Source organism: Acomys minous (genome assembly GCF_964271855.1).
Source record: "Acomys minous genome assembly, chromosome: 7".
In the NCBI taxonomy this organism is placed as follows: Eukaryota; Metazoa; Chordata; class Mammalia; order Rodentia; family Muridae; genus Acomys; species Acomys minous.
Window position 1 is genome coordinate 123305629 of NC_140488.1, and position 27864 is coordinate 123333492.

General features: G+C 42.8%; 1 pseudogene across 1 annotated transcript; it reads right to left on the bottom strand.

Annotated features, from left to right (window-relative positions):
• Window positions 1–13199: 13199 nt before the first annotated feature.
• Window positions 13200–13564, bottom strand: LOC311601459 (large ribosomal subunit protein eL43-like; annotated as a pseudogene). Its single transcript has one exon. The product of its transcript is annotated as a large ribosomal subunit protein eL43-like (transcript).
• Window positions 13565–27864: the final 14300 nt, after the last annotated feature.

The following is a 27864-nucleotide window of genomic DNA, read 5'->3' on the forward strand; positions in this document are numbered from 1 at the left end:
CTGAAACATCTGACTTCCTCCTTTCCTCTTGCAGCAAAGAATGGCACACAGAGGGGGCAGAGGTTGGCTTGTTGTAATACATCATTCTCATGACATGAAAGTGACCTGTTTCTTCACAAGCTCCTGTGTTGGAACAGATGGTTCTCAGCTGTGTGGGAGGTTATGGAACCTTAAGGAGGTAGTAGTATCTGTAAGCACCAGACAAACTCCATTTTGAAAAGAAAACTCCATTTTCTGTTAAATCTAGCCAAGGGCTGAACCCAGATTCCAGAAAAACCACAAACTAGTCTAAACAGAAAAATATTCCCAGCCGGGCAGGGTGGTGCACGGCTTTAATCCCAGCACTTGGGAGGCAGAGGCAGGCAGATCATTGTGAGTTCAAAGCTAACCTGGTCTACAAAGCGAGTCCAGGACAGCCAAGGCTACACAGAGAGACCCTGTCTCGAAACCCCCCCCCAAAAAAAACCAAACCCATATATACTCCAAATATACTCTCTACTGGTCAAACACTCCGCTCTAACTATTTTGGGATAGCACTTGAGCTGCATATGGAGTTTTACCACTGGCTATGACAGACCGCTCCAGGTGAAAAGGCAGGGTGCTGCCATCCTGCAAACAGGTGGCTCACATCTAATCACATATCAGTCAGCTCCTGGGACTGTGCTTGCCTGCTGAATTGTATCAAAGATATATTAAGACAATCATGACCTCTGTAGGCTTTAGATCATCTCTTAGCTCTGCTGTAGGAAAAAGACATATGAAGTGGGAGTTACTCTATAAGCCTCCAGGATTTCACAATTTTGATCATAGCAAAGGAAACTGACAGTCAAACATTGGCCTCTGCTTATTAATAATAGCAACCAATCTATGATTTCTATGTCCTGGGCACTCTCTTTTAAACTCAGCATTTACTTACTGAATAAGTGCTGTTTTCTTTCTGGTTGAAGACACCTAGGCTGAGAGCAATGAAAAGAAACAGGATTTGAACCCTTGATGACTAGTAAAAGGTGTTGATCCTAGCCACGATGTCCTTTTTCCTTTTCTAGAGACTAAGCATTTAGTTTCTTCAAGCACAAGTATAGCAAATGCTACACTCTGGTGAAAAGTCAGAAATGTCTGTTTTGGACCACCACACTCTACTAATTTCCTTTGATTACATTGTTTATTGCATCATTACTTGGGCATAAGTGCGTCGGTGATTTAGTTAGTTTTCTCATTGAGTTTATTTAGTTTGGCACACTCTTCGGGGATGCAGGCCTTTGTGGCTAGGAAGGCCTGGCTGCTGGGGCTGGGGCTGGGGAACTGCCCCAGAGGTTGCATCTCCTAAGAACAGGAAGCAGAGAGTGTTCCAACTGGAACTGACGACAGCCTGTAGGGTTGTAACCTATAAGGCACAGGCTGCTAGCCATGCACTTCTGCCAGCCAAACACTGTTATGCCCAAATTTTGAGAGACTCCTCAAACAGACCATCCAAGAGCTGAGTCCAAATGCAATGGCAAGGAAGTCTTTATTGCAGGTTGGAACCTGCAACATACCTCCCATGCACTGACACACCAGATACAGGGGAGTGGCCTCGAGTCTCAATTGAGAGGGTTTTTTTTTTATAGGTTTTAGACAAAGAACTGGGTTTTATAGTATATGGTTGGATGGCATTTGAGCGGAAAAGCTGCAAGCAGGGAGTTACAAGCCTTGGCAGTTTGTGGTTGGGTAATAGGTGTAGGGGCAAGTTGACATATAGAGAAGATTGGTTGAAGCAGTCATGGGGGGCGTTAGGAACTTTGGCCTGGGTTTCTTAATTGGTTGTTGCTACGTGCCGGACCACCGAGAAGAGCATTAAATGCTAATTCCCCCAAGAACTTGAGCTATTTTTCTCAATGCTCTTCTTTCTTTCTTTGTTTATTTATTTATTTTTGGTTTTTGTTTTGTTTTGTTTTGTTTTGTTTTTCAAGACATGGTTTCTCTGTGTAGCCTTGGCTGTCCTGGACTGCTTTGCAGACCAGGCTGACTTTGAACTCACAGCGATCTGCCTGCCTCTGCCTCCCTGGTGCTGGGATTAAAGGTGTGTGCCACCACACCTGGCTATTTTTTGGTTTTTTGAGACAGGGTTTCTCTGTGTAGCCTTGGTTGTCCAGGATTCACTTTGAAGACCAGGCTGGCCTAGAACTCACAGCGATCTGCCTGCCTCTGCCTTCCAAGTGCTAGGATTAAAGGTATGTGCCACCACTGCCTGGCTGCCATCGCTCTTCTTCTTTTTTAAAAAATATTTATTTATTTATTATGTATACAATGTTCTATCTGCATGTATACCTGCAAGCCAGAAGAAGGTGCCATATCACATTACAGATGGTTGTGATCCACCATGTGGTTGCTGGGAATTGAATTCAGGACCTTTAGGAAGAGCAGGCAGCGCTCTTAACCACTGAGCCATCTCTCCAGCCCTCCATCGCTCTTCTATAGTGGGACCACAGGCCTAAAATTGTGAAAGATATGACTAAAACCAAGAGCGTCTTAGTTAAACTCAAGAACTAGAACCCTAGCCGGGCATGGTGACACATGCCTTTAATCCCAGCACTCGGGAGGCAGAGGTAGGCTGATCGCTGTGAGTTCGAGGCCAGCCTGGTCTACAAAGTGAGTCCAGGATGGCCAAGGCTACACAGAGAGATCCTGTCTCGAAAAACCAAAAAAAAAAAAAAAAAAAAAAAAAAAAAAAAAAGAAAAAGAAAAGAAAAAAAAAGAACTAGAACCCTAGTAACCTAGTTCCCAGGCCTAGGCTCTTTTCAGTAAACTAAACTTTCATCACATTGATTTTTATACCTTAACTTCCATCACTGAGTGACTATAATGAGCCACAGATATACTATACTGTGTATCTCTTCTGTGTATCACTTCTGACCATCCCAACCCATCAAGGCATACCCCATATACAGATAAGGGGCTGAGTGCAGTATCCTGGAATTAGTCACCACAAATGAATGAATGAATGAATGAATGAATGAATGAGGGAATGAATGAACAGCACTGAGACTGAGTGACTAGTTCAGGGCCACACACCACTCTATAACAGAGCTATATTTGGCATGTGGGTCAGTGTTGACTCAAAATTAGTAGCATTTCTAGTCTGCCCTGTTGCTACTGAGACTTAGAAATGAGGGAAGGAAAAAAAAAAGGAAAAACAACACTGAATGCTTCATTTAATATTACAATAAATATCCTTCTTCCTGTTCTTGGATCTCACTGCAGCTCCTTCAAAGCAAGGGATAATTTATGCATGTTGACACAAACCTTATTTTAAAATCTTCTCTGGATCCATTTCCAACTTCTTCCTTTTCGCACAATCAGTTGAATTACTCCGCTATGTCAGTCCTTCTGAGAGTCTGCTCAAATCCTGACGCAGCCATTACTGTTATGATTCATTCAACAGAGGACAATTCCCTCTCCTCTGAGCTCCACGTTGCTTCTGACTGTATGATATAGTGAGGCATTTTGCTTTAAAAACATATATAGAGAGAAATGTTAGTGCCGGGCGTGGTGGCACATGCCTTTAATCCCAGCACTCGGGAGGCAGAGGCCGGCAGATGGCTATGAGTTCAAGGCCAGCCTGGTCTACAAAGTGAGTTCCAGGACAGCCAAAGCTACACACACACAGAAACTCTGTCTCGGGAGGGAAAAAATTCTAACTGGGGCTGGAGAACTGGCTCAATGGTTAAGACCACTTGCTACTCTTGCAGAAAACCTGGGTTCAGTTGCCAGCACCCAGATGACAGCTCCTGGGGTCCTAGGGGACCCAATACCCTCTTCTGCAGTCTTTTTGAATAGCAGACACATACCAAGTACACATAGGAACATGTAGGAATTCACACATATAACATATTTTTAATAATCCAGGTTGATATACCTTTGTTATTTGTAACAAATTAAAATTGATGCAAATGTGATGGTACATGCCTTTAGTACCAGCTACTTGGGAGGCCAAGGCAGTTAAATTCCCTGAGTCTAGGATTGATGCCAAACTGGGCAGCACAGAGAGATCTAGTCTCAAAACATTGCTGGGTGTGGGTGGCACACGCACTCCAGAGACAGAGGCAGGTGGATCACTGTGAGTTAGAGACTAGCTAGTCTAAAAAGTTAGTCTAGGACAGTCAAGGCTACACAGAGAAACCCTGCCTGGAAAAACCAATAAACAAAAAACAAAAAACAAACCAGCTTGGGGGAAAAAAAAGAAAAAAAATCTCTGCTATAATTAAGCCCCAATCTGACTGAATAGACATGGTGCACTTTCTGCTGTGATGTATTAAGAAGGACCCAGCCTCCCTTCTGTGCTCTTCTTGTCAAAAATGCACAACCAGGGCTATGGAGATGGTGAAGCAGATAAAGGTGCATACTACCAAGCCAGCCAACCTGAGTTTGGTCCCAGGTTCCACAAGATGGAAGGAGAGACCTGACTATCTGTAAGTTGTCTTCCAATCTCCACACACACTATGGCAGTCGTACACAATAAATAAGCAAATATAAATTTTTTCAAATGTACAACTTAACTCTAGGTCTGATGTAACATCAGAAAAATGCAGATAAGTTAAGGTCCATAGAATGAATATTCATGCAAAGAAAAAAATGTCAGGCTCAAGAAAAACAAAGAAAGACCAAGGATCTGTTCCAGATGAAGAGACTAAGGAGAGGACACAGGTGAGTGGCAACCTGTGATTCAGAACTGCATCTTAGATCTGGCAAGCAAAAGAGCCATAAAAATTCCCAGGCTTTGGCCAGTGTACTTTGACGAGAGAAGAAACTGTTCTTATGTTCTTTTTTTTTTTCTTTCTTTTAATCTTTCTTTTCTTTACTTTTCTTTTTTTTTTTTTCTTTTTCGTTTTTTTGAGACAGGGTTTCTCTGTGTAGCCTTGGCTGTCCTGGACTCACTTTGTAGACCAGGCTGGCCTTGAACTCACAGAGATCCTTCTGCCTCTGCCTCCCGAGTGCTGGGATTAAAGGCGTGTGCCACCACCACATAGCAACACAAAGTTCTTGTTTAGAAATTGCACAGTGAACCATTCTGATAAAAGGGACATACTGTCCCTAGTTCAGGCTCACATAGTATGGAAACCATGAGTGTGAACAAATAACAATCTAGAGCAGTGGTTCTCAACCTGTGGGTCCAGCTCCCTTTGAGAGTCTAAGGACCCTTTCAGAGGTGGGGGGGTCGCCCTAAAACCATGAAAAAACACAAATATTTACATTGTGATTCATGACAGTAGCGAAATTACAGTTGTGAAGGAGCAATGAAAGTTATTTTCTCATTGGGAGTCATCACAACATGAGGTACTATATATTAAAGGGTCTCATCATTAGGAAGGTTCAGAAGCACTAATCTAGAGAAATATTAATAAAGTGAGTAAAGCAAAATGTCCATACTTGTTGAATCTAGGTAAAGGGTATATAAGGTTTTAGCATATCTTTTGTGTACATATTTAGAATTATGTTGATGAAAATCTTCTATAGTCAAGTGTGGTGCCAGATACCTGTAAGCACAGCACTTGGGAAGTGCAGACAGGCTCAAAAGTTCAAGGCTAAGCACTCAGGAGACAGAGGCAGGTGGATCGCTGTGAGTTCGAGGCCAGCCTGGTCTACAAAGCAGGTCCAGGACAGCCAAGGCTACACAGAAAGACCCTGTCTCGAAAAACTAAAAAAAAAAAAAAAAAGTTCAAGGCTAGCCTTGGCTCCATGGTGACTTCCAGGCCGGCCTGAACTATATGAGACTGTCTCAAAACAAACAAACTAAAAAGGTAAAGGGTGGGGGTAGCATTTGCAAGCACTGGCTGCTCTTCTAGAGCAATAGATTTCAGTTCCCAGAACCTACATGGTGGTTCCTAACCCCAGTCCAGGAGATCCAAAGCTTTTTACACTCCATGGGTACCTGAGCACACATGGCATATACACAAAGACATGGACAGGTACATCTAAATAAATAATAAAGCAAACTTTAAAAAAAAACCAGTGAATATAGCCAGGAGTGGTGGTGGATGCCTTTAATCCCAACACTTGGGATGCAGAGGCAGAAGGATCACTATGAGTTGGAGGCCAGCCTGGTCTACAGAGTGAGTCTGGGACAGTGCTACACAGAGAGACCCTGTCTTAACAGCCACCCCCTAAAAACATAGTGAATATATGTAATGTAAGATATTACAGCCTGGTCAGGCATGGTGGCACATACCTTTAATCTCAGCACTGGGGAGGCAGAGGCAGGTAGATTGCTGTGAGTTTGAGGCCGGCCTCATCTACAAAGGGAATCCAGAAAAGCCAAGGATAACACAGAGAGACTCTGTCTCAAAAAACAAAACAAAACAAAACAAAACAAAAAAGATATTACAGCTGGGCATGTTAACATATGCCCTTAATCCCAGTACTAAAGAGGCAGAGGTAGGCTGATCTCTGTGAGTTCAAGGCCAGCCTGGTCTATGTACTGCATTCTAGGACAGCCAGGGCTACACAGTTAGACCTTGTCTTTTTTTTTTTTTTTAAAGCATACCAGGCCAGGCATGTTTGAGGCCAGCCTAGTCTACAAAGCAAGTCCAAGATAGCAAGTCCAAGTCAAAGCTAACCCAGAGAAACCCTGTCTTGGAAAAAAAAAAGCATACCACAAAAACTAATATGCCTAAAGTATATATAACAGTTCCTAAGGCATTCTGAACTCTTTGAGCAAAAGCAAACTAGACTTATGGTGCATTCTGCCTCTTAGAGTGCAGCACTGTAAAAACCAAAAACAGGAACTTAGAACACTATCAGCTCACTCTTCCTTGGTTTCACTGAAGAATTTAGCACCTCCTCCCCCAGGCAGTTCATGCCTTCAGCTTATTTATATCACTTCCATGACCACTGTGACACAACCATTTCCCCCATTCTAGAATCTGGGCTTCTCTGAGAATCATGTAGGCCAGCCCAACTCTGTTCCTTGGGCTCCTCAGCTCTAGTCATTCTTGATACATTGATGGAGTAGAGACACAGGGAGTAGAAGGAAAAGGTAGCTCATAAGGGACCCCTCAGAATATGAGGGCCATTCCCCTTCTTGGTCTTTCAGTCCCCTATTCATAGTGTGTGTGTGTGTGTGTGTGTGTGTGTGTGTGTGTGTGTGTTGCTGGGGCTTGCACATGCTAGGCAAGGGCTCTACCACTGAGTTACATACCCAGCTCCAGTCATCTCAAAGTTGAAACACTTCCATCTTGGTAAATAGTGAATGAAAACAGAGTCTGCTCCACTTCCCATGTTGCTAACCACAACCAAACACCTAAGACTCTTTTTTGGCTCCTTCCTCTTGCTTCCCACAGTCTACCAGTCATTAAATCTTCATTAAAACCCATTTTTATAACTCCTATTACTTCTTTTCACTTCTCTGAATCCAGGCTTTTCTTTAGGATTTCTAGCCTGTACAGAAATAATCGCCCCCCACCCCCCGTAAGTCAAGGCCCACCTATCTGTTTCAATAGTTCCAGACTACAAATCTTATGATGCAACAGCTCCCTTTAAACTCAAAGGCTGCCAACTGCCTTCAGAACAAAGACTGAATGCTGTATATGGCTTAATGACTTTTTGTGGTCTGGCTTTAGGCTGCCTTTCCTCGCTCAATTAATATTATTCCTCTGAAGACACAGACTTCTAAACCTGCTTAGTTACTACAAGTCTCAGACACGGTGTGGTCTTTTATGAGCTAATAATATAAAGCAAAACCACCCAACATTTAGAAATAATTTTGCTTAGTAAGTAGTAAAAAGACAATTCCATGTTCTCTCCTTGGCTGTTGGAATGTTATGTAAGTAAAATTGCATTGTCTGAGGCAAAGCAGTATACAATTTAAATTCTTCTAGTGGACAAATTAAAAATAAGTAAAGGGGCTGGAGAGTTGTTGGCTCAGCAGTTAGGAGTACTTGTTCCATTTGCAGTGGACCAGAATTCAAATTCTCAGCACTCATATGGTCCACAGCCATCTATAAATCTAGTTCCAGGGTATGCTGACTAGGCTTATGTCAACTTAACACATGCTAGAGTCATCTGAGAGGAGGAAACCTATTGAGAAAAAGCTTTCATATTATTGGGCTTTAGGTAAACCTATGTGGCATTTTCTTAATTAGTGGTTGATGTGGGAGCTCCCAGCCCATTGTGTCTGGTGCCATCCCTGGCCCTGTGGTCCTGAGTTCTATAAGAAAACAGGCTGAACAAGCCATGAGCAACAAGTAGCTCTCACCCATGGCCTCTGCATCAGCTCCTGCCTACAGGTTCCTGCCCTGTTTGAGTTCCTGCTCCAACTGCCTTTGATGATGAACTACGCTTCAGAAGTGTAAGCAAAATAGAGCCTTCTTTTTCCAGGTTGCTTTTGGTCAGTGTTTCATGACAGCACTAGAAACTCTGCCTAACTCAAAGGATATTTGATGCATACAAAACACTCATACACATAAAATGAAAACAAAACTTGGCCATCTGAGCCGGGTGTGGTGGCACTTGGGAGCACTTGGGAGCATTTGGGAGGCAAAGGCAGGCAGATCACTGTGAGTTTGAGGCCAGGCTGGTCTACAAAGTGAGTCCAGGACAGGCAAAGATACACAGAGAAACCCTGTCCTGGCAAAACCAAAAACAACATCAACAATAACAACAAAACAAAAAACAAAAACTTTGGCCATCCAATTGATGTCAGGCATGGGCTTCCTCTCATGCAGTGGGCCTCAAGTTGGACCAGTCATTGGCTGGCTACTCCCACAAGTTTTTGTGGCACCATTACCATACCATATCTTGCAGGCAGGATAGACTGTAGGTCAAAGGTTTTGTGGCCAGGTTGGTGTCCCAGTTCCTCTACTGAAAGCCATGCCTGGTTATAGAATATTGCTGGTTCAGGCTCCTTAGCCACCATTACTAGGAGTCTTCACTAAGGTTGTTACCCTTATATATTCCAGAGAGTTTTCACTGCACTAGGCTTCCACATCATCTGAGGGCCACAAAGAACACCAACTACACAACTGTAACATATATACAGAGGACCTAGCTTGGACCACACTGGGTCCATGATTGTCACTTCAGTCTCTATGAGCTCCTATGAGCCATGCTAAGTTGATTCTGTGAGCTGAATTCTTTGCTCTTATGGTATCCTTGACCCCTCTGGCTCCTGCAATATCTCCTCCTCTTCTTCCTCAGGATTCTCCAAAGTTCTGCTTGGCTATGGGTCTCTGCATCTGCTCTGATCATCTGCTGGATGATGCCTTTCTGATGACAACTGGGTTAGGCACCGATGTATGAGCATAGCCAGAATATCATTACGAATCATTTCATTGACTTTGATTGTTTGGCAGTTGTATTTGGTTCTGTCCTGGGTCTCTGGGCTGTCCAGCCTCTGGTTCCTTCCTGCTCTTTGTTTCAAGGGAAATGGAGGAGAAGTGGATCTGGAGGAGAGGGGGCAGGGAACTGGGAAGAATGGAGGAAGAGGAAACTTTGGTCAGGATGTAATGTCTGAGAGGAAAAAGACCTTTAAAAAATAAAGTAAATTTGCTTCTTAGTCTATTGACTACAACCAAGAGTTAAAAAAGAAGTAAAAAAGGAAACTAAGATGCACAGTAAGTGGTTCAGTGGTTGAAATCCAGATCACATCTGTAATCCCAGCAATTCTGCACTGAGATGGGAAGCTGAGGCACGAGTGTTGGCCAGAAACTCAAAAGCCGGTTAGCCTGAAATACACAGTGAAGTGATGGAAACAAGAAAGACCCTGTTCAAACAAGATGAAAGGTGAAGATCAACTCCCAAGAGCCATTCTCTGACCTCCACACACATGCCACGACAAGCATGCACCTAAACACACACATACACACACACACACACACACACACACACACACACACACACACACACACACACACCAAAACAAAACCTGGAGAAGCTAATTCTTTTTTTTTTTTTTTTTTTTTTTTGAGACAGGGTTTCTCTGTGCAGCCTTGGCTGTCCTGGACTCACTTTGTAGACCAGGCTGGCCTCGAACTCACAGTGACCTGCCTGCCTCTGCCTCCCTAGTGCTGGGATTAAAGGCTTGTGCCACCATGCCGGGCGAGAAGCTAATGTTAATACATAATATTTTATTTTACCTAGCATATCCAATATATTAGCCTTTCAATATACACAACAAAGTAAAATATTTTAGCTTTTCTTTTCACCCTAAGCCTGTAAATTATATGTGTATGTGTGTGTATTTTACACCCTCAGGCATCTTTGGATGCTGCTTCTTTCTGGGAAGCCCAGCTCTCTGTGAGTTTGAAGCCAGCCTGGACTACAAAGTGAGTCCAGGACAACCAAGGCTACACAGAGAAACCCTGTCTTGAAAAACAAAAAACAAAAAACAAAAACAAAACAAACAAAAACAAAAACAAAGAAGCTAAGGTATGGGAAGTTAAAGAATTTTTTTTGTAAAGTTTTATATCTAGATTTGAGGAAATAACATTCTAGCATCTGTGATTTATCTTGGCCAAAAGGAAAGATAATTTTTAAATTTTATTTAATTTATTCATATTACATCTCAATTGTTATCCCATCCCTTGTATCCTCCCATTCCTCCCTCCCTCCTACTTTGACCCTATTCCTCGCCCTATGTCTGTGACTGAAGGGGACCTCCTCCCCCTGTATATGCTCATAGGGTATCAAGTCATTTCTTGGTAACCTGCTATCCTTCCTCTAAGTGCCACTAGGCCTCCCCATCAAGGGGGCGTGGTCAAATATGGGGCACCAGAGTTCAGGTGAAAGTCAGTCCCCACTCTCCACTCAACTGTGGAGAATGTCCTGTCCATTGACAAGATCTGGGTAGGGCTTCGAAATTTACAGCACATACTGTCCTTGGCTGGTGCCATAGTTTGAGCAGGAGCCCCAGGCCCAGATCTGCCTGTCATAATGTTCTTCTAGGTTTCTAGGACTCTCTGGATCCTTCTATTTCCCTATTCTCCCATGCTTCTCTCACCTAGAGGCCCAATAGGATATCCTCCCCTTTGTCTCACTTTCCTGGTTCATGAAGACTTTCATGGGACATGCCCCTTGGCTAGTATCTAGTTATAAGTGAGTATATACCATTTGACTCTTTCTGCTTCTGGGTTAACTCACTCATTATGATCCTTTCTAGTTCCATTCATTTGTCAACAAATTTCCTTGTTTTTAATAGCTGAGTAGTATTCTATAGTGTAAATGTACCACAGTTTCTTTATCCATTCTTTGGAAAGATAATTTATCTGGCTTGCTCCAGGGAAAAAAATAAAGGATAAGACAGGTAGTTGGGGGAGGTCAGAAAGAGAATTTTCCTGTAAAGCTAGTTCAGAGGTTTCACATCTGGGGTATGGCTTCTGACCATGAACATGTCTACAGCCATATCTGTTCAAAATTTTATCAACTCACTAATCTGTGTTAGCTCACTACTATTCACTTTGTAGTCAAAGGTATATTTCATGAGTGGTGAACAATTCCAAATTTATCAACTTTCTCTTCCTAGTTCTAGCCGATAATTTGATAATGGTGGTTATTTATTAAAACTTTCAGAATATTTTATTCTGGCTAGAAAATGCACAAGACTATTAGTATTGATTTGTGTTTCCAAAAATGATTAAGTTCATATAAATATGTAGACCTGGCTAGTTAAGTCAGGAATAAGCTTTTTGTTTTATTGGAGCTGCAAATTATCTTGCTCATAAATCCTGTTGCTATATTTGCTTTGATTATTGGGTATTTTTTCAGTGTACATTCTTTGTTTCAAGAAAATCTTGCACTGGAGTTAATAGCCCAGTAAAACCTTGTAAAACTCTTTGTGGCTCAGCAAACAAGCATTGGCAATGAACACAGGATTAAGTTCATTGTCTATTTCTTTCAACAGTTCCATAAACTGGTGATGAGTTACATCATTTGCACATATGCTGAGCTATTTTAACGATGATGTCCATGATGCTTTTCATAGAGGCTGCGGCAGGGTACTTAAGTCAACTATTTTCAGTATGTATTACGCAGTGATATGAAGTCACCAGAAAAATACCACCCACAATAAAAGTAAAACTGTCAGCTTAATCTGGAGCACCACACATTTTCCATTATATCTAATGGAAGGTTTTGTTTGGTCAATGTAAAAGACTTTAAAATATCTATGCTATAGGATTTTAAGGCTATGACTTAGCATTCTTTGTGAATAGGGACATTCCTTTGAATCAAAACATACCCAGATTATTAATTCAACAATCGCATTTTTTTGTTTTGTTTTGTTTTTTTCGCCACAGCATTTCTCTGTGTAGCCTCGGCTGTCCTGGACTCACTTTGTAAACCAGGCTGGCCTCAAACTCACAGCGATCCACCTGCCTCTGCCTCTGGAGTGCTGGGATTAAAGGCGTTAGCTACCACCATGCCTGGCCTTATTTATTTATTTATTTATTTATTTATTTATTTATTTATTTATTGTTTTTCAAGACAGGGTTTCTCTGTGCAGCCTTGGCTGTTCTGGACTTGCTTTGTAGACCAGGCTGACCTCCAACTCACAGAGATCTGCCTGCCTCTGCCTCCTGAGTGCTGGGATTAAAGGCATGCATCACCACTGCCCGGTTTTAACAATCTCATATATCACATGAATCATCTATAACTCAGAGAAAAGTATTAGAATTAAAAACAAATGCTGAGTATGGTAGCGCACACCTGTAATCCCAGCACACTGGAAGGCAGAGGCAGGTGGATCTCTTTGAGTTCAAGGCCAGCCTGGTCTACAAAGTGAGTCCAGGACAGCCAAGGCTACACAGAGAAACCCTGTCTCGAAAAAAAATTATTCATTTATTATTTTAAGAGTTTTTTTGGGCCTGGAGAGATAGCTCAGAGGTTAAGAGCACTAACTGCTCTTCCAAAGGTCCTGAGTTCAATTCCCAGCAACTACATGGTAGCTCACAACCATCTGCACTGTGATCTGATGCCCTCTTCTGGCCTGCAGGTGTACATGCAGGTACAACACTGTATACATATTAATAAATGAATCTTTTTTTAAAAAAGAATATTTTATCTGTGTATTTGAGTATCATGTACATGCAGCACCCCCAGATGCCAGGAGGGTGTCCGATCCCCTGATAATGGAGATACAGATAGTTGTGAGGCAAGTTGTGGGTGCTGGCAATTAAACCTCAGTCCTCTGGAAGAGCAGCCAGTGCTCTTAACTACTGAGCCATCTCCCCAGCCCCTGTATTGGCAATCTTTTTTTTTACGTTAATTAATCCATTTCTTGCAGGCTAGGCAAGTCTCAAACGGTAGCGCTTCTACTGGTCTTTCAGTTCCTTGAGTCTTCTGATGGCAGACTTCACTGTGACGGCAGAAGTGGTGTTGTAGGTCCAGGCCCCATCAGCCACTATTTTCATGCAGGAACCACACTGCCAGATGCCAACGGCTCATCTCTTCATCTTGATCTTGCCGCAGGAGGAGCAAGTGTACTTGGCATCCTAGATGATTTCAATTTTCTTCACCATTTTCCGGAGGGAGACACCAAAGCGTGTCCTGTCTCTTTTTCCCTGAGGATCCCGACCTTCTTGGTGCGTTTAGCCATCTCGCCGGAACCAAAGCCAGAGCCCGAGGAGCTGCATGGGCAACTTTTAAAATGTTGAATCAGTTCGTCTTAGATCCTATAGAAAATTATTTGGAGGTTCAATTAAAAAATCTTTTGTTTTTGTAAAATATTACACAGTAGGGTGTTTAAAGAATTACATTACTGATAAAACTAGAAGCAGTGCCCTTATTTAAAAAAAAGATGTTCTCAGCAGGCATCCCATTCCAGCGCAGCAAAAAAAACGGAATGTAAGATTGCACTTTTTTTTCCTTTTTCCAAATCTTGCAATTTGAGATCAGAATCTGAAGTTGGTGAACCTGCATACAATTTGTTTCATTCTACTTTAAGGGTAGACTCCATAGAATCAAGTGTTTTCATCACAGCTGGATTCCCACCTTGCCTGCCAGTTGTGAAATCCACTCAGTGAATCATCACTAAATAGATACTTTTCTCTCTGTTCCTATCAAATTCAGGTGGGCATTTCCACAGAAAAGACATAAACCCGAAGTGGAACATTTCAGCTGTGAGGTCCTGCTGGTCCTTACTCTGATATAGAAAAAGAAGTAGCCGAGTGGCGGCAGCGCGCACACCTGTAATCCCAGCACTCGGGAGGCAGAGGCAGGCGGATCGCTGTGAGTTCGAGGCCAGCCTGGTATACAAAGTGCGTTCAGGACAGCCAAAGCTACACAGAGAAACACTGTCTCGAAAAGAAAAAAAGAAAAAAAAACTTTCTAGTAATCAGAACTCAGGAGATCTCAGAGCACAGCCATTGGTGCTGTATATTGGAAATATGTAATATGTTTTTTGTTTTTGCTTTTACGTGGGGTTACACTTAACAGATTGCCTTGAGTCTCAGAAGAAACTTTGGTCTTTTAAACAATCTTGAGATTGATAGGGACTTTTGAAGTTACATTAAATGCATTTTGCATTATGATATGGCTATAAGCCTATGGGGGCCAGGGAGTGGAATGTGGCATTTTTACTAAGAATGGTTCTCATAGGCTCATATTTGAATGATTGGTTCCTTTAGGGCAGATTAGGAGATGTACCCTCACTGATTGGAGGAGGTGTGTCACTGGGGCGGGGCTTTGAGCTTTCTTTCTTTCTTTCTTTCTTTCTTTCTTTCTTTCTTTCTTTCTTTGATATATTTTAGGGGCTGGGGAGATGGCTCAGCAGCTAAGAGCACATAGTGATCTTATTACCTGGAACTCAGTTTTGGGGTAACTCCAACTCCATAGGATCTGTCACTGTCTTCTGGTCTCCCAGAGCTCTGCATTCACACATATATACAGACATACATAACTGAAAATGAAACAGAAAAATTTAACAAAAAATCATTTATACCCCCAAGTGGATAAAGACTTGCTATTGATGTGTGCTTAGTTTGGAATTCAGTTGATTTTCTCTAAATTATACTGAGCTTGCTTTGATTATAGTGAAACACTTTAAGGTTTTTTGTTTTGTTTTTGTTTGGGGGTATTGTTTTATTTGTTTATTGGTTTTTTTTTTTTTTGAGACAGGGTTTCTCTCTGTAGCCTTGGCTGTCCTGCACTCACTTTAATACTTTAAGTTTTATACCTTGTATAAAGACTGATTCTGCCATGTTAAGTAACCCTCCTGATGACAAAACAAACATTAACAGGGGATTTTATTCCTAGGGTTTCTAGAACAAAATCATGTTACTCACACTATGATTATCTGTTATTAAGTTTCTAAAGCAGTAAGTGCAGATTTTCATTGTGTTGATCTCATAATTAGGCTGAGATTGTTTTTCTCAAGAAGGAGAAAATGCAAAGTTCTTTCTCTTCATTGTGGAGCTCAGGGTTAACTTGCATGGGGAGGAGCATGGCTCGATTTGATATGCTCTCTGCCATGTAAGATGCTGTGTTAGGTTATATCTGCTTACTTGCTGTGCTGGGAAAATCCCTTTTTAGTGACAGCCCTACAGATGGCTCTTAACTTTATCCCACTGGAATACATAGGACATGCATAGTGACTAAATTAACAAATAAAGTTGTTTATTAAACAAAAATATTTTCATATCATATAAGAACTGGCAGCCAGCCAGGTGGTGGTGGCGCACGCCTTTAATCCCAGCACTTGGGAGGCAGAGGCAGGCGGGTCGCTGTAAATTCGAGGCCAGCCTGGTCTACAAAGGGAGTCCAGGACAGCCAAGGCTACACAGAGAGACCTTGTCTCAAAAAACAAAACAAAACAAAAATAATTGGCAGCCGGGCTGTGGTGGCACACGCCTTTGATCCCAGGACTCAGGAGGCAAAGGCAATCGGATCACTGTGAGTTCGAGGCCAGCCTGTGCGACAAAGTGAGTCCAGGACAGCCAAGGCTAACACAGAGAAACACTGTCTCAAAAAACAAAAAACAAAAAGAAAAAGAAGAAAGATGAAGAAGAAGAAGAAGAAGAAGAAGAAGAAGAAGAAGATGAAGAAGAAGAAGAAGAATTGTTATAAGTGTGTTGAATACTATTTCTGCTTACTGCTGCTTCAAAATTAGACTCCTACCAGATATTTTTGTAGTTCTGGGGATCAAACCCAGGGCTTTCTATATGGCAGGCAAATACTCTAACAAAGAACAGTGCCTCTAGCCCTCCTCAAGATTCATGTTACTTAACAGATTAAATAAAGGAGCATATGTAATACTGTCATACATTTATGACTTTTGTTTTTTGTTTTTTCGAGGCAGGTTTTCTCTGTGTAACCTTGGCTGTCCTGGACTCACTTTGTAGACCAGGCTCGGCTCGAACTCACAGAGATCTGCGTGCCTCTGCCTCCTGAGTGCTGGGATTACAGGCGTGCACCACCACACTCTGCTCATGAATTTTAACATTTTTAAAAGTATGTGTGTGTGTGTGTGTGTGTGTGTGTGTGTGTGTGTGTGTGTGTGTGTACACAATGGTGCAGTGATCGTGGAGGCCTAGGCAGTATTAGACGCCTGAATCTGGAGTTACAGGCAGTTGACAGACATCTGAGTAGGTGCTGAGAGCAGAACTCTGATCCTCTGCAAGAGTATCAAGTGCTTTTGGGGCTGGAGAGATGGCACAGAGGTTAAGAGCATTGGCTGCTCTTCCAAAGGTCCCGAGTTCAATTCCCAGCACCCACATGGTGGCTCACAACCATAATGAAAGATCTGGTTCTCTCTTTTGGCATGCAGGTGACATGTAGGCAAAACACTGTATGCATAAATACATAAATCTTTTTTTTAAAGAGTATCAAGTGCTTTTAACTGCTGACTAATCCATTTTTCTAGCCCCTAGGATTATTTTTGTTTGTTTCTTTTTGTTGTTTGATGACAGAGTCTCACTATGTTACACTAAATGGCCTCAAACTCAAAGAAATCTGCTGCTTGTGCCTTCCAATTATTGGAACTAAAGACAAGCATCACCTATGAATGGTCTATGGTTTTTTTATGTCCATGTTGATGTATATGCCAACTTTTTTTTTTCAGTGTTGGAGACAGGAACCCAGAACCTGCACATTCCAAACAAATGCTCTACTACTAAACTCCATCCCCAGACTCATATACAATGTCAATCAGCCTGTCTAGAGAATGACTTATAACCTAGATAATCACCAGTGACAAGGTCACACTGGCATTTTAGTCATTTCATATCCATTTGAAGGGCAACCTTGTTGGCCAGATGAAACATCCACACCTTCAACTTTCCAAATAAATTCTTTTTTTTTTTTTTTTTTTTTTTGGTTTTTCGAGACAGGGTTTCTCTGTGTAGCCTTGGCTGTCCTGAACTCACTTTGTAGACCAGACTGGCCTCGAACTCACAGCTATCCGCCTGCCTCTGCCTCCTGAGTGCTAGGATTAAAAGCATGCGCCACCATGCCTGGCCTGCCAAATAAATTCTTTTTTAAAGAAAGATTTACTTGGGGCTGGAGAGATGGCTCAGCAGTGAAGAGCACTGGCTTCTCTTCCTGAGAATCTGAGTTCAGCTCCCAGCACCAACATGGCAGCTCACCACTGCCAGTAACTCCATCTCCCTGGGATCCAACAACCTCACACAGACATACATGCAGGCCAAACACCAATGCACACAAAATAAAAATAAATTGGTTTTTCTAAAGTTTTTTTAATATATAATCATTGTCAATTGTTTTTTATTTGACTTGGATGGTGGGTTGGTTGAGTTGCTTTAGAGCATGTCCTCCTTGGAGTACAGCCAGTTCATTTTTATTAGCCCTGGCAGCACCCAGTACACAAAACAGAACATACTCGCCCACCTTCCAGTTAAGCATGTCCTCCTCCATGTTCGTTCCAAGCATCTGCAAGGTCTTGCAGTCCTTCTTGGCCTGGGAGAGTGCCATGGAGGCTATATAGGTTGCCATGTCCTTGATCAGCAGGCTCCTGAAATCAAGATTCCCTTTGATCGGGTTCCAGTACTGGAAACACGATGTCTAGATACCAATAGCAAATATGGCCAACAGTCCTTGGCAAGGCATGCCTGCTTATAATGAATGGGACTGTCATTCTCTTTCCTGACTCACCTTTAAAGCTACCAAGCTTGCGGAAGCCCTTGTTTTGTTTTTGATTACATGTATGTGTCTGTATGTGGTATACACATGTGTGTACAGTTGCCCTCAGAAGCTGGAAGAAGTCTACACATCCTCAAGAGCTGGGGATTTTTGTAGTTCTAACAGAAATCTAAAATTCTGTTGCCAGCATCCACATCAGGTAGCTCACAACTGCCTGTAACCCTAGCTCCAGGTGATGTGACACCACTTCTGGTTTCTGAAAGCAACTGCACACACATGCACTTATTTCCACACAGACATATGTCCATAAACACAATTTTTAATTTCTTTTTTTTTTTTTTTTGTCTTTTAAGACTGAGTTTCTCTGCATAGTCTTGACTGCTCCAGACTTTGTAGACTAGGCAGGCCTTGAACTCATAGGGATTTGCTTGCTTCTGGTTCCCTGATTGCTGGAATTATAGGCATGCGCAACTGCATCCAGCTATAATTTTTTTAATCGTAAAAATTATTTTCTACCCAGGTGGTGGTGACGCATGCCTTTAATCCCAGCACAGGCAGATCTCTGTGTTTAAGGCCAGCCTGGTCTACAAAGCAAGTTCCAGGACAACCAGGGCTACACAGAGAAAACCAATCTGGACAAAACCAAATTAAAAAATTTTTTTTCCTAATAAACTTACAGCAAAGTGTAGGATAAGTAGCACCAGAAATCCTGTATCTTACTTACATGTCTGCTGCTTGATACTGAGATACTCATTTAATGCGTCTAATCGCATCTAGAAGCACATTTAATTTCCTTTCCAGTCCTAAAAGTTTCTGTCTTTCTTCTGGGTATATTCTTTGGAATTTTGACAGTCAGTCATTGACTTATATTTATTAAATACTGAGGTAAAGCCGGGCATGGTGGCGCACCCCTTTAATCCCAGAACTCAAGAGACAGAAGCAGGCAGATCGCTGTGAGTTCATCTACAAAGTGGGTCTAGGACAGCTAAGGCTACACAGAGAAACTGAGTCTCGAAAAACAAAACAACAAAAAAAGCATTTTCCTACATCCATATAATGTACTTTGATCATACTCACGCCCATACTGACTGGTCCCTATCCCTCTCACACTAATCTCCTTCTTCTCAAGTAGCCCCCTTCTACTTTTTTGGGTGTATTTATTTATGGTTTTTTCTGATGACCCAGTGAGCACAGTCAATTTGTCAGATGCTACATCACAATGTATGTTTTGAGAAGCCAATGGCAGGCACTTCCAATAGACTTCAACGAAAAGTTAAGAAAGTACCTAGCTCAGTAGTGACAGTGCACACCTCTAATCCCAGCACTTGGAAGGCAGAGGCAGGTGACTCTCTGTAAGTTCAAGTCCAGCCTGGTCTACAAAGTGAGTCCAAGACAGCCAGAGCTACACAGAGAGACCCTGTCTCAATCTCCTGCACCACCCCCCACCCCCACCTACCCCCATGCCACCCCGCCGCCAGAAAAGCAGGCAAATCTGAATTTTACATTTTCCAAAGCATTATCTATTTGGATTAGGCAGCAAAATGTATGTTCCTGTGTTGCTGTGACATAGGTCCTTACATTTCATTTCTGAGCGTTGGCCATGTTCTTGAGTTGTTCTGCTTCCCCAAATGTTTTTCTATGCCTTCTGACAAAAAACGAAGTAAGAAAAAACATATTTTCTCTCATCTGCACAACACACAGTGTTTTAGAACCCCCACCCGACAACTTTTTTTTTTTAAGGGCTATTTGAAGCAAAACCTCCGAGTGTGCTCTTGTGTTTTCCTTACCTGAATGATCTTGATACGGCAGTGTTCTCAAATTACACACTAGAGCCTTTGACAGAAAGTTTTAGAGAATTTGAGCTTTTTAATCAGATGATCCTGCTTTCTCCTCAGAAAATAAAATTCCACGGCACCTTGCTAGTCAGAGCAGGCTTTGTTCTGTTATAACATTTGTTTTCTTTTATTTCTCTCTACCCAAAAGGAGACTTTGTGAAAAGAATCTGAGTACAGAGGATGGCATTATAAATGCCTAAATCTCCTAAGAGATTTTTTTTTCTTAAAAAAAATGTCTATTTTGAAAACTACTGTTGGGAGCCAAACCAATTGAATATGTGCTGCCAGTGCAGATATGTTTGCCAGCTCAGTAAGTGATAGGCCAGCATTCGTTTCCTGGGCTTAAGGGACCCTATTTGAGTTTGCTGTGTAGTCAGTGATGGCACTGATCTGATCCTTCTGCTGCCATTTCACAGGTGCTGAAACCACCACCATGTTTTGTGTGTGTGTGTGTGAGACAAACTTTCTCTGTATAATAGCCCTGGCTATCCTGGACTGCCTTTGTAGACCAGGTTGACCTCAAACTCACAGAGATCCGCCTGCCTCTGTCTCCCGAGTGCTGGGATTAAAGATGTGTACCAGCATATCCAGCCAGGATCATATTTTTATTGTTTATTTATTTGTTTGTTTTACGAGACAGGGTTTCTCTGTGTAGCCCTTGACTCTCCTAGACTCACTTTGTAGACCAGGCTGGCCTTGAACTCACAGCAATCCACCTACCTCTACCTCCCAAATGCTGGGATAAAAGGCATATGCCACCACCACCTGGCTCAGAATCATATTTTTTAAAATTATGATTTCTCTTCATGAAGAAAACTTGATTTCACAATATATACCAAGGTCTCCTAAGTAATTCACTCTTTTTTTTTTTTTTTTGGTTTTTTGAGACAGGGTTTCTTTGTGTAGCCTTGGCTGTACTGGACTTGCTTTGTAGACAAGGCTGGCCTCAAACTCACAGCGATCCACCTGCCTCTGCCTCTCGATTGTTGGGTAGTAATTCACTTTTGATCTGACTTCATCTAATCTTACCTCTCTAGGGAACTCATTTCTAAGAATTTAACCAATGAGAGCTGAAAAGATGGTATCCCCATGGCAGCTTACATCCATCTGTATAATTCCAGTTCCAAAGGATATGATGTCTCTTTTGGCCTCCATGGATGCACACACACACACACACACACACACACACACACACACACACACACACACGGTACATAGATACAAATACAGGCAAAAACTCATACACATACAAAATAAAAATGGGGCTGGGTGTTGGTGGCACACACCTTTAATCCCAGGAAGGAAGGCAGAAGCAGGTGAGTCTTGGGGAATTCTAGGCCAGCCTGGTCTACAGAGTGAGTTCCAGGACAGCCAGAGCTACACAGAGAAACCCCACCTCGAACATAATTAAAAAAATAGAATTTAACTGATACATGAAATGAAATTTCCTACCTATGAGTCCCATTTTCTGGAAGTATTTTGATAGCTTCATCAAGCTTATTGTCTCAGGAAATGAAGGTGCTGCTTAGAACACAGAGTTGATTCACTGGTTTTGAAATTTAAATCTGATTTTTTTTATGTCTTTTCAGCATGACACTGTACATAAAACCCATCCCTTTTCAATTAAGGCATTCCTAGATTAAAACGTTTTCTTTGTGCCGGGCAGTGGTGGCACAAGCCTTTAATCCCAGCACTTGGGAGGGAGAGACAGAGGCAGGTGGATCTATGTGAGTTCCAGGCCATCTTGGTCTACAAAGTGAGTCCAGGACAGTCAAAGCTGCACAGAGAAACCCTGTCTTGAAAAACCAAAAAAAAAAAAAATTTTTTTTTTTTTAGGTTTTCTTTGTAACATATAGATCTTGTGGGTAGGCTAGAAAGGAGATGCCCCTTGTTGTGAGGAGGAAAAAAGACACTTTTTACCCCTTCTACACTCAGTTGTAGGGAAAGAAAGTGTAGGCTGAAAGACAGGTCCCAAATTCCAACTGTCCTAATCTCCTTGCTCCAGGTTGAAATCCTAGGACAAGAAGTATGGTTGCTGCATTGCTGAGGAGGCACTAGACTGGAGGAAGGGACGTCTGGATCCTTCTCTTTTGCGTGGAAGAAGGGATATTAACATCTGCAGTTTGCTACCAGGTCAAAGAAGCCAGACCCTATGGCCTGATATAATCATGGACAGCTGCAGAGGGAGGATTGGAACTCCTCCTGGGTTGAGCACTTAACTAAGCCATCCAAATACACTATATACCTACAAAGATGTTTTAAATCATGGACCCAACTGAGGTTAATCCATTGGACTCTAGCCCTGTGCATCCCATTCCCAGCCCACAGCTCAGCTCCATCCCTGGAGGCCTGCAGCCATCCTGGAAAGACAGGTAAGACCTCTATATCCCAGCCCCCTGACGTCTGGGTGCTCCTAGGCAAGCCCAGCAACAGTGAGCTATACCCTGTCCCCTGAAAGTTCCATCTTCCCCAGACCATAGCCCTATCTGCACTCCCAGTGGCCAGCAACCATCAGGCACCAGAAGCTCAGCCTCCATCCCCAGAGGCCTATGGCTACCCAGCACAGATAAAGGTCTGCAGCCATCAGGGACCACTAGAGATAAACCACACCTGCTCCCCAGTGCTCCATTTTCTGGCCCACAACTCAGCCTGCGTTACCTCGTTACCTGAGGCCTGCCAATACCAGAGGCAACCAGGTGGCTAAGGCCAGTGTAAGAACACAAACAAAAGCCAAAGCAATATGGCACCATCAGAACCCAGCTAGCCCAGGATATTATAACACACTGAAGAAGAAAATGACCATAAATCTGATCTTATGAAGATGATAGAAGCCTTTAAAGAGAAAACAAATAGCTGGGTGTGGTGGCACATGCCTTTAATCCCAGCCCTTGGGAGGCTGAGGCAGGCCAGTTCAAGACAACCAGGGCTACACAGAGAAACCCTGTCTTGAAAAGAGAGAGGGGGGGGGACAAATCTCTCTCTCTCTCTCTCTCTCTCTCTCTCTCTCTCTCTCTCTCTCTCTCTCTCTCTCTCTCTCTCTCTCTTCCAGGGCTTCTCTGTGTATTCTTGGCTGACCTGGACTCTCTTTGTAGACCAGGCTGGCCTCCAACTCACAGCCATCTGCCTGCCTCTGCCTCCTGAGTGCTGGGAATAAAGGTGTGTGCTGCCACCACCCAGCCCCAAATAAATCTCTTGAAGAAATAAGGAGAATACACTTAAACAGATGAAGAAAATGAATAGCATCACTCACAGAGTATAAGAGATGGAAGAGCTGGGTGTAGTGGCACATGCCTTTATCCCAGCACTCGAGTGGCAAAGGCAGACTCACTTTGTAGACCAGCCTGGTTTTGAACTCACAGAGATCCAGCAGTGCTGGGATTAAAGGCGTGCACTGCCATGCCTGTTTTATAAGTCTTTTTTTAATTCCAATACAATTATTTTTTGTTTGTTTGTTTGGTTATATTTTTGTTGTGGTTTTAAAGATTTATTAGCTGGGCATGGTGGCTCATGCCTTTAATCCCAGCACTCAGGAGGCAGATTATTATGTATACAGTGCTCTGACTGCATATACACCTACAGGCCAGAAAAGGGCATCAGATCACATGGTTGTGAGCTACCATGTGGTTACTGGGAATTGAACTCAGGACCTCCGGACGAACAGTGCTCTTAACCTCTGAGCCATCTCTCCAGCCCTTTGTTATTGTTTTGTGTTTTTGTTTTTCGAGACAGAGTTTCTCTGTATAGCCTTGACTGTGGTGGACTCCTTTGTAGACCAGGCTGGCCTCGAACTCATAGAGATCCATCTGCCTCTGCCTCTGCCTCTGCCTCTGCCTCTGCCTCCCAAGTGCTGGGATTAAAGACATGCGCCACCACTGCCAGGCTTTCAATACAATTCTTGATTTTTTGTTTGTTTTTCAAGACAAGGTTTCTCTGTGTAGCCTTGGCTATCCTGGACTCCCTTTGTATACCAGGCTGGCCTCAAACTCAGAGTGATTCGCTTGCATCTGCCTCCTGAGTGCTGGGATTAAAGGCGTGTGCCACCATGCCTGGCTTCAATACAATTCTTTACAGACTTTGAAAGAGCAATTCTTAACTTTATATGGAAAAATAAAAAACCCAGGATAAGGCTGGAAAAAGACACGTCTTTACTCTAGATCTTTTGAGCTTGGAAAAAACATGCCTTTATTCCAGATCTTGAGAAGGGAAGCGACACCTTTAATCCAGATCTAATCTAAACCATGTCTTTTGCTGGAGCCCTATAAGGACATACAGGAAGGAAGCTTTTGCTTTTTGCCTGCTTGTTCTCAACCTTGCTAGCACATTCATCCCTTCACTGGCATTAGAGCCTATTTCTTCAGGATTCCAGCATATACTGCAGCCCAGCTGAGACATCCAGCCTCGCAGACTAAGCAACTACTGGATTCTCGGACTTTCCATCCGTAGCCAGCCACTGTTGGATTAATCGAACCAACCACAGCCTGTAAGTCACTCTAATAGATCCCCTTTCTATAGAAAGTTCATTCCAGTGGGGTGCGGTGGTGCAAGCCTTTAATGCCAGCACTCAGGAGGCAGAGGCAGGTGGATAGCTGTGAGTTCGAGGCCAGCCTGGTCTACAAAGCGAGTCCAGGACAGCCAAGGCTACACAGAGAAACCCTGTCTTGAAAAAAAAAAAAACAACCTACCCCCCAAAAAAAGAAAGAAAAAAAGAAAGTTAACTCTGTAAGTTCTGTTACTCTAGAGAAGCCTGACTAATAAAATTACCCACAGGATAGGCTTGCCATTATGGCACTAGTGGGCATCTCTTGCCTTCCAGGTCATATTGTATCCAGGGTCCACAGCTGGGAAAGACTGCTGATGACTTTTCTCTCTAGAAGACTGCATGGTATCTTCCAGCACTGTGAATGCTAGCCTTCAGGGAAGAATCTTTTACCTTGATTTCCCTGTGTCCTACATCCAAAGTGTGTCTGCCTTATCTTTCTGAGGCAGGATGTTTTACTGATGCTAGAGTTCACCTTTACCTAGCCTGGCTAGCCAGTGAGCCTCCCAGATCTGCCAGTCTTCCTTTGTGGCTCTCCATCTTATTTTTCAAGACATGGTGTCTCACTGAGCTTGGAGCACACGGATCTGTTGCACTAGCTGGTTAGCGAACTCTGGGTATCTGCTTGTCTCTGTCGCCCCCTACTTCTGCAGTACTAGGGTTATAGACACTCGCCACTACCATGCCTTGCTTTTTTTGTGGATGGTGAGGATCCAAACTTCTAAAGTTTGTACAGTGCCATGTTTAGAGCCTTGGATCTGACTTGAGGAGGGGGGAGAGGGAGTGAAGAAAAGAAAAAAAAACACAGACAGATAGAGCCATAATGTCAGGACCAGGTACCCCAGAACCGCAACATATTCAGTATATGCAGTCAGACAGAAACACAGGTCATTGTATACACCTGGACAAGGAGGCAGAGTTATTACATACAGGTAAATAAGGAGGAAGGGTTTAGGTATACAGCTAGATCTAGCAGTCAGGTTTAGCTAGCTAATCTAGGTAGGAGCAATATTTGAGCGGTAAACATCCAAGGAGAGAAAGCTATAGTGGATGTTTTCTGCACACACACTATCAACACCCACACTTGGACCAGAGGAAGACATTGTCATTCCTCCATGGATATAAAACTCTGAAGGGATGGTGGTGGATTCCTGTAATCCCAGCACTCGGGAGGCAGAAACAGACAGATCTCCGTGAGTTCGAGGGCAGCCTGGTCTACAAAATGAGTCCAGGACAGTCGGGGCTACACAGAGAAACCCTATCTTGAAAAACCAAAACTAAAACCAAACAAAAACAAAATAAAGCTCTGAGTGCTTTGACATGGCCAGCTCCTGTCAAGATATTTACTCAGGAATTCACTTACTCAGTCAGGGCTTTCTCCTCTCACCAGTTCAGCAAGCACTTTACCCACAGAGTCATCTCCTTAGCTGTGAAATCCAAGTTTATTAAGAGACTTTCCTTGGGGGGCTGGAGAGAGGTTAAGAGCACTGGCTGCTCTTCCAGAGGTCCTGAGTTCAATTTGGAGCAGCCACATGTTGGCTCACAACCTTCTATAATGAGATCTGGTGCCCTCTTCTGGTATACTGGGATATATGCAAGCAGAACACTGTATACGAATAAATAAATCAATCTTAAAAATACATTGAAAAAAGATACTTTCCTTTAGCTATATAATTTATACTGAATTCACATCTACAGTTCAGGTTGGAGTAGGACTTTTGTCAATGTTAGTAAAGTTAAAGTTTACCTTAAAAGAGCAGATACAAAATAATTTCTGAGAAGGGACAGCACACCCAAAAAAGCTTTATGTAAATTCCAATTCTTGGGGGCTGGAGAGATGGCTCAGAGGTTAAGAGCACTGGCTATTCTTCCAAAGATCCTGGGTTCAATTCCCAGCAACCACATGGTGGTCTATAACCTTTTTTTTGTACACCAGGCTGGCCTTGAACTCACAGAGATACACCTGCCTCTGCCTCCAAAGTGCTGGGATTAAAGGCCTGTGCCACCACACTTGGCTCATAACCTTCTATAAAGAGATCTAGTGCCCTCTTCTGGTTTGCTGGCTCACATGCAGATAGAATACTGTATAAATAATAAATACTTCCGGGTTAACTCACTCATTATGATCATTTCTAGTTCAATCCATTTGTCTACAAATTTCAGGAATTCCTTGTTTTTAATAGCTGAGTAGTATTTCATAGTGTAAATGTACCACAGTGTCTTTATCCATTCTTCTACTGAGGGACACTTAGGCTGCTTCCATGTTCTGCCTATTATGAATAAGGCAGCTATGAACACGGTTGAGCATATGCCCCTGTTGTGTGGTGGAGAATTTTCTGGGTATATTCCAAGGAGTGGAATAGCTGGGTCTTGAGGAAGCCTTATTCCCAGTTTTCTTTTTTTCAAACACTTTATTAATTTATTCAGATTATAACTCTCAATAGTTATCCCATCCCTTGTGTCCTCCCATCCTCCCTCCTTCCCACTTTCTTCTTACTCCCCACCCCTATGACTCTGACTGAGGGGGACCTCCTCCCCCTGTATATGCTCATAGGGTATCAAGTCTCTTCTTGATAACCTGCTATCCTTCCTGAGTGCCACCAGGCCTCCCCATCAAGGGGATGTTGTCAAATATGGGCACCAGAGTTCATGTGAAAGTCAGTCCCCACTCTCCACTCAACTATGGAGAATATCCTGTCCATTGGCTAGATCTGGGTAGGGGTTCGAAGTTTACTGCCTGTATTGTCCTTGGCGGGTGCCATAGTTTGAGCAGGACCCCTGGACCTAGATTCGCGCGTCATAATGTTCTTCTTGTAGGTTTCTAGGACCCTTTGGATCTTTCTATTTCCCCATTCTCCCATGCTTCTCTCACCTAAAGTCCCAATAGGATGCCGTCCCCTCTGACCCACTTTTCTGGTAAGTGAAGACTTTCATGGGACATGCCCCTTGGGCTAGTGTCTCGATATAAGTGAGTATATACCATTCGACTCTTTTTGCTTCTGGGTGAACTCACTCATTATGATAATTTCTAGATCAATCCATTTGTCCACAAATTTCGGGAATTCCTTATTTGTAATAGCTGAGTAGTATTCCATAGTATAAATGTACCACAGTTTCTTTATCCATTCTTCTACTGAGGGACACTTAGGCTGTTTCCATGTTCTGCCTATTATGAATAAGGCAGCTATGAACACGGTTGAGCATATGCTCCTGTTGTGTTGTGGAGCATTTTCTGGGTATATTCCAAGGAGTGGAATAGCTGGGTCTTGAGGAAGCCCTATTCCCAGTTTTCTGAGATAGCGCCAGATAGATTTCCTAAGTGGCTGTACTAGTTTGTGTTCCCACTAGCAATGAAGGAGTGTTCCTCTTTCTCCACATCCTTGCCAGCATGTGGTGTCGCTTGAATTTTTGTTTGTTTTTGTTCTTTTA